The 7,957-nt window shown below is 50.0% G+C and overlaps 1 long non-coding RNA gene across 1 annotated transcript; it reads right to left on the minus strand.

The window, feature by feature from the left end:
• Positions 1-356: 356 nt before the first annotated feature.
• Positions 357-2,643, minus strand: LOC120869101. Its single transcript, XR_005722426.1, has 2 exons — positions 2,297-2,643; positions 357-1,759 (listed from the first exon to the last, which is right to left on the minus strand). It is a non-coding gene; the product is annotated as an uncharacterized LOC120869101 (long non-coding RNA).
• Between the last annotated feature and the right edge of the window lie 5,314 nt (positions 2,644-7,957).

Raw genomic sequence — 7,957 nt, forward strand, 5'->3', positions numbered from 1 at the left:
TGGTCGACTCCCACCGCCTGCCGGACACCTGGCGAAGGGAGGCGCATCTCCAGCCGTAAGCTCACAACAGTCCCACAAGCTGGGGCGATTATCAGCCCTGTTTTACAGGTGACATCAAAGGCAGAGACTGCTGAGCCCGCTTGCCCCAAGGCACACAGACGCAGCCGGAGGGACCACCACAGGGTTAGAGATGCTGGCTGCTGCCGTCCCACTTAGGGAAGCTGAGCCAAGGGGGCGCTAAAACACGTTCAGACCGCTACAGGGCTCCTTCCATCACACCAGACCTTTTAGCCTCTAGTCAGCATTACGTCTTTAATCACAAAACCAAAAAAAAAAAAAAGTCTTGTTAACACACATCAATTGGATCTTTTATTTCAAACAACCCGAGACAAATACACACCCATCTGTGGTATCCTTAATCCCTAACATGATTAACCTGTTTACCATCTGTAATAACCTGATTATCATCAATGACTACAGCCCCTCGTGGACAACAAGCAGGACAACAAAGCTCCGAGTTTTAGGAAGGCCCCAGAGCTGGTGTTCCTGGAGGACAGCAAGCCTTTCTTTTAAACGGCTACGCTTTTTGGGGGGCAGCCATGCCATGCAACGTGTGGAGTCTGAATTCCCTGACTAGGGATTGAACCTGTATCCCCTGCATTGACAGCTCAGAATCTTAACCGCTGAACCACCAGGGAAGTTCCAAGACAGGCTGCTTCAACTGAGCAGCATCAGGTCCGTGGGTACGATCTCTGGGGGCTGCAGGCTGGCCCTTTCCTACCCTCCAAACTCTCCCCACCCCCTGACCCCCACTAGCGTCAATATCTTGCTAAAATTTTGGATCACTTCATATCTGCCAGGCGTCAAGCCAAGTGCTTTCCCTGCATCTTCCCTTTTCATCCTCACGATGTCCTGGCTGGTAGGTACAACCAGGTGAGTGGTGAGAAACCTGAGGCTCAGAAAATTGAAGTAACTTGCCCAAATCTACGCAGCTAGAGAATGCCAGAACCAGTGCTGGCTTCCGGGGCAATCTGAGTGCAAAGCCCGCACTCTCACACCCTACTTCTGAGGCCTGGGCCTTGCCTAGGTCCGCGTGGACCCCTGCAGCTGACCCTAAGGCGTGTTCTAACAACATGGCCGCAGGAAGCCAAAGACAGAGCCGATGGGGCCTTTGGGTCCATGCAGAATCAGAAACCAAACTAAAACTCTCAGCCTGTGAAGAACGTCCCTTCGCGTCCCTGGCAGAGAAACAGAGGACAGAGAAACAGCTGAGGCTGTTCCCAAACCTGTCAGCTATTTCCACTTGGACACTGAAGGGAGTGAGGCTATTTTTATTGGTTTTACTTTTTCTGAAAGGCCATTGGTAGACGCTTCTGCCCTTGCTGGCGATCAAGCGTTCCTTTAATTATCAGTTTGGGACCAAGTCCAGAAAGCTATTTTCCAGCACTATTGTTGCAAGGAAATGAAAGGCGCCAGCCTCCTGAGCAGCTCTCACCAGGGCCACGGGTGGTCGCAGATACACTGCCCGCCCGAGAGCGTGGGTCAAGCGTCCAGAGGGAGGCCACTGTGGTGATGGCCCAAACACAGAGAATACGACCCTCAGGAGTCTGTGACTGTCCCAGGAAACAGAGCCAGCACCTTGATTCAGCTTTGGACTTCTGCCTGCCTTCCTTCTGAACACAGGTGTCTTCAGGAAACCGTGATGCGAAGGAGACCAAGGGGGTAGTTCTTTTGCTACTTCTGACCCTCAGCTTCATTCCTGAGAACATTCCAAGGTCTTGCTGGCATGATCCCGATGTCCCCGGCTCCCAGGCGAGCCACTGCCAGCTGGAATCCAGACATTCGACTCAAGAAGACACAAGCTTTCCCCCACCCCACGTCACTCCCCACCAAAACCTTCCCCAGCTTCCCATCACCTTCATGAAAGGGGCCCCGCTCCTGCACCAAGCATTTAAGGCCACTGTGATCTAGACTCTAGAGGCGCAGGGGGGATGATAAAGAGAATTGAGCTGAGCATTAGTAGCCCAGGTCTGGGATCATAGCTGGGTGACCTTGGACCAATGCCTTTACTTCTCTGAGCCTGTTTCTTTATTATATATTGCTGCATTTTAAAATTACCACCTGGGACTTCCCTGGGGGTCTAGAGGCCAAGACTCCGTGCTTCTAATGCAGGAGGCCCGGTTTCAATCCCTGGTCTGGGAACTAAGATTCCACATGCCAGACAGTGTGGCCAAAAAATTCAAAATAATAAAATAACTTCAAAAGTTAGAGGCTTAAAACAACACACTTTTGTTACCTCACAGTTTCCAGGGATCAGGAATCCAGGCATAGCTCCCCTGGCTCCTCTGTTCAGAGTCTCTTACGGGTTGCAAAGTGTCAGGCTAGCCTGTGGTCTCATCTGAAAGTTCAGCTGACACAGGATCCACTTCCAAGCTCACGCCGCTGGTGTTGGAAGCATTCAGCACCTCGGGAGCTTCTGGAGTAAGTGCCTCAGATCCTTGCTGACAGATGGCAGGAGCCGCCTGAGTTCGCTGCCACCTGGATCTCTCCTGCTTCATCAGAGCAACCACATGAGAAGAGCTGAAAGAGAGAAAGTGACAGAGGAGTGTCAATTACATGACTCAGTTCAGTTCAGTCGCTCAGTTGTGTCCAACCCATTGAGACCCCATGGACTGCAGCACACCAGGCCTCCCTGTCCGTCACTCCCAGAGTTCATGTCCATTGAGTCAGGGATGCCATCCAACCATCTCATCCTCTGTCGTTCCCTTCTCCTCCCGCCTTCAATCTCAGGGTCTTTTCAAATGAGTCAGGTCTTCGCATCAGGTGGCCCAAGTATTGGAGTTTCAGCTTCAACATCAGTCCTTTCAATGAATATTCAGGACTGATTTCCTTTAGGATGGACTGGTTAGATCTCCTTGCAGTCCAAGGGTTAGGTGGTTATAAAGAAATCCATGCTTATAGCCTAATCACAGGAATGACATCTTACACCTTCTGCCGTACTCTGTTTGTTAGAAGCTAGTCACTAGGTCCAGCCCACATTAAAGGGGAAAGCATTACACAGACATGAACACCAGCGGGTGAGGATCGCTGGGGGCCACGTCAGGAGCTGCCCACCCCAGTTTCCTCCTCCCTCAGGTGCAAACTGGGTTTTCCCTGGTGGTTCAGTCTATAAAGAATCCACCTGCAATGCTGGAGACCTGGGTTCAATCCCTGGGTTGGGAGGATCCCCTGGAGGAGGGCACGGCAACCCACTCCAGTATTCTTGCCTGGCGAATCCCCATGGACAGAGGAGCCTGGCGGGCTGCAGTCCATGGGGTCGCAGGGAGTCGGACACAACTGAGCGACTAAGCACAGTACAAGGTGCAAACTATACAGAGCTGTTGCAAAATTGAATTAGAAAACATAGAAAATGCTTAACACAATGTCTGATAGATTATAAGTATCCAATCACTGCTTCTCTCACTTTTGTCAGATCAGAATTTCTTGACCTTTATTTCCTTATCACTCTCATTACAAGGTTCCTTTTGGACAGTGTTTTCCTAACTGACCCTCTCTTCTAACACCTCAAATATACTACAGGGTTGCATTCTGGAGGACCATTTACCACTGTAATATCTAAGATTTTTCACTCCCTGCAAGAACTAACTTTTTTCCCTGTTGGTGATACTGCCTCTGCAGCCAATATGTGCTCTAGACTCATCTCATGCCTCCCAATAACTACAGGTGTGTTCATGCATGTGTCCATGCATGCTAAGTTGCTTCAGTCGTATCTGACTCTTTGCAACCCCATGGACTGTAGCCCGCCAGGCTCCTCTGTCCATGGGCTTCTCCAGGCAAGAATGCTGGAGTGGGTTGCTAAGCCCTCCTCCAGGGGACCTTCCCAATCCAGGGATGGGACCCATGTCTCTATGTCTACCTGCCTTGCCAGGTGGGTTCTTTACCACTAGCGCCATCTGGGAAGCCTGTGTGTACATGCATGTGCATGAAACACACGTGTGTGTGAGCACACATACAAGCTAATGCCAGCCACACAGGCACTGCTTTCTCCTGATGCTGTGGGCTTTCTTCCCTCTCCGTGCTTCTGCTCACTGGTTCTCTCTGCCTACAGCACCCTCTGACCCTTAGTCACCTGATTAACTCCGGGTCACCCTTAAAGGCTCGACCAGAGCAAACGTGTGACAGGCAGCCTTCAGGATGACTCAATGATTTCTGCCTCCTGGTGTTCACACTCTTATGTAAGCCCCTCCCCCTTGAGTGTAGGCTGGATCCTCTGACTCACTTCTACCAAATAGAAAGTGGCAGAAGTGATGAACTGTTACTTTTGAAATTAGGTGACAGGACTTCCCTGGTGGTCCAGAGGTTCAGAATACACTTTGCAACACAGGGGGACGCCGGTTCAATCCCTGGTCGGTGAATGAAGATCGCACATCCCCCTGGGCAAATGAGCCCGTGAGCCACAACTAGAGAGCCGCAAGCTGCAGCTCCTGAGACCCTTGCGCTCTGGAGCCTGGGTGCCGCAACCACACTCACCTAGACAGTCCGTGTGCCTCAGCAGAAAGATCCCGCAGGACGTAGCAGAGGCCCCGCGTGACGTAACAGAAGCCTGGCAGGACATAACAGAGGCCCCTCACATGATGTAACAGAGGCCCCACGTGACATAACAAAGGCCCCATATGACGTAACAAAGCCCCCATGCCGTAACAGAAGCCCGGCAGGATGTAACAAAGGCCCCACACGCCGCAACTGAAACCTGCGCAGCCAAAGAAAAGACAAAAAGAAATTAGGTGACGACGACTCCAGTCTCCATCCTGCTCGCTGCCACCTCGCTAGCTCATTTGCTTAGTTGGAAGCCACCTGCCAAGTGGTGAGGTGTCCCACACAGAGGCTCCTGTACAAGGAACTGAGGCGGGGCTCAGTCCTACAGCCCACGAGGAACCGAGTCCTTCCCACCACCTGTGTCACGGAGCTTGCAAGCTGATCCGTCCCCAGCCGAGCCTTCAGATGAAACCCCGCCTTGATGACAGGCAGCTCCTAAGAAAGCTCTGATTTCTGACCCACAGAACCTGTAAGCCGTTTAAGCCACTAGGTTTTGTCACTTGTTACACAGCAACAGGTAATGAAAACAGTCAGTTTCTTTAGGGAGATTTAGCTTCCTGGGTGGTGCAGTGGTAAAGAAGCTGCCTGCCAATGCAGGAGACATAAGAAACGCAAGTATGATCCCTGGGTCAGGAAGATCCCCTGGAGGAGGAAATGGCAGCCCACTCCAGTATTCTTGCCTGGAAAATGCCATGGACAGAGGGGTCTGGGGACTAAAGTCCATGGGGTCACAAAGAATCAGGCATGACTGAGTGCGCACACACACTTAGCATCTACCATTCAACCACAGACATACACACTCACTTAAACATATATTCCCATACACATAATCACACATGCACACCTACTCACACTTTCTCACACACACTCACGTACTCCCCAATATTCCTGCATGTCCATGAATGCCTATGTCCTTACACATTCTTACATACGCACATGCACACACACACACACTCTCTCTCTCTCTCTCTCTCTCTCTCTCTCTCTCACATACACTCACATACCAGTAAGCATGAAGCTTCCCTTCTCTATAATGCCTTGTTCTTAGGATTGATCAAACTTCCTTGTCACTGCATTTTGACCACTCAGTCTGGCTCCACTGTGAACCCCTGAAATCAGGGACTGAGGTTTTGTTTGCCTATTTTCAGGGTCTAATATCTACAGGCATCAATACATTTTAACACGTTAATGTTGTTCATCGCAAAGTGAGGGTCAGTGACTCACTCTGCTTCTTGAGCTGGCTGTGTCTCCTTTGCTCTTTTTCACAAACAGAAAGACTTTTCTTTTTAAGAATCCTGTGCCATCGGCCTACTTCCACTGATGACAGGAAATCACTTCCCGTCTTTCCTGGAAAACAGCCTGCAGACTGACTCACAGATGATAATGAGACAAAGATAAGAAGGACCAAGCCCCTGAATCCACCTAGAACACTAGGAGAGGAAAAGACTCAGCGTTCTCAGGAAGGGCATCAGCCTTGCTGTGTGTGAGAGGTGATGCCAGGTGGTTCCCGGTTTCTGATTGTGTGACAAAGCAAAGTTCAGACAGAAATGTGGCAAAAGCGGGACGCATGAGGTTCACGCTGCGAATTTCAAAACTCTGAAGCCCGACTGCTTGAGCTTGGAATCAGCTCTGCCAAACCCAACAGTGTGGCGACCTGGAGCAAGTTACTTCATCTCTCTGCACTTGTTTCCTCCTCTTAAAATGTAAATGGCCACAGTGTTTTTCCCCCAAAGAGCTTGTGTAAGGAGTTTGAAAGGTAAAATATAGATTGTACCAGAAACTACCATTATCATTGTTAAGTTCAGAAGAGAAAGAGATAAGAAGGAGTAGGAGTAAGCAGGGAAGGCTTCCTGGAAGAGGCAGAGTCAAAGTAGGAACAACTAAATGGATAGGGTGAATTAAGCAGGAACTACTTAGGGCAGTGACTCTGGCAGATGAAACTGCACAAACGGAATGGAAAGATGACCGCTGAATTGCTGGTAATCCCAAAAAGGAGGGCACTTTCAAGAGGTACAGATGGCGGAGCTGGAGGGTCACACAGCCTCAGGACAGACAGACAGACAAAGCTGAAGGCCAGGTCACCAGGGCTGTGTTTCTGCCTTTCAGTAGATGGAGGCAGCAGGTGGCTCTGTCATGTCCTAAGGGGAGTTACTGGGCACAGCTGCAGCAACAGAAGAGTGAGATTGTAGGTATTCAAGGACTTGGCAAAGGAGGCTGGACCCCTACTCCAGTGAAATAAATGTGTTAACTAAGTCTAACCTCAACCCAACAGCATTGATTTGGTCAGAGATTACCTTTGATACACATTCCTGTGTGCGCAAGAAGACACGTCCAAAGACGGTCCCTGCAGCATTGACTGAATGAAACCAAACGGACTTGATTTCTATAAAGCAGCATAGAAAGAATGAGATGAGGAAGACAGCACGGCAGCCCCCCAACAAAGTGAACACAGATCGACCATAAGACGCAGCAACTGTACTTCTAGGCATATACCCCGAAGGACCAAAGGCAAAGACTCAAATCGCTATTTGTACACCCGTGTTCATAGCAACATCACATCATTCATGGCTGCCAAAAGGTGGAAGCAACTCAAGCGTCCATCAGCAGATGAGTGGATAAACAAATGTTGGTATATCCGTGCAACAGAATATTATTCAGCCTTGAAAAAAAATGAAATTGAGAGGCACACTACAGCATGGATGAACCCTGAAGACACTGTGCTAAGAGAAATGAGCCCAACACAAAAGAGCCCGGGGCTTTGGGTTCTGCTTCGATGAGGTGCTTAGAATCGTCTCACTCATAGAAACAGCTGGAGGTTGCCAGGGGCTGGGGGTTGGGTGGGGTGGGCGGTTAGTATTCAATGGGTATAGAATTTCAGTTTGGGGTAATGAAGAAGTTCTGGAGATGGCTGGTGGTGATGGTCATCCAACAAGTGTGAATAGAATGTCACTGAAATATCCACTTAAAAATGGGCAATATGGCAAACTTTATATTATACATATGTTTTACCACTAGCACCACCACACACAAAAAAAGTAAAACAGACCTGTAATTAACACACAAATTTTCTTTAAAGGGAGGGTTCGTATTTTCTATAATTTACTTATTTGGGCTGTGCTGGCTCTTCATCGTTGCATCGGCTGCTCTCCAGCTGTGGTGGACAGGCTCCTGAGGTGGCTTCTCTTCCTGTGGGACAGGCTCCCGAGGCGGCTTCTCTCGCTGTGGGACAGGCTCCCGAGGCGGCTTCTCTCGCTGTGGGACAGGCTCCTGAGGCGGCTTCTCTTGCTGTGGGACAGGGGCTCCTGAGGCGGCTTCTCCTGAGGCGGCTTCTCTTGCTGTGGGACAGGCTCCCGAGGCGGCT

The sequence above is a fragment of the Oryx dammah genome, unplaced genomic scaffold (genome assembly GCF_014754425.2).
Source record: "Oryx dammah isolate SB20612 unplaced genomic scaffold, SCBI_Odam_1.1 HiC_scaffold_10, whole genome shotgun sequence".
NCBI classification, from domain to species: domain Eukaryota; kingdom Metazoa; phylum Chordata; class Mammalia; order Artiodactyla; family Bovidae; genus Oryx; species Oryx dammah.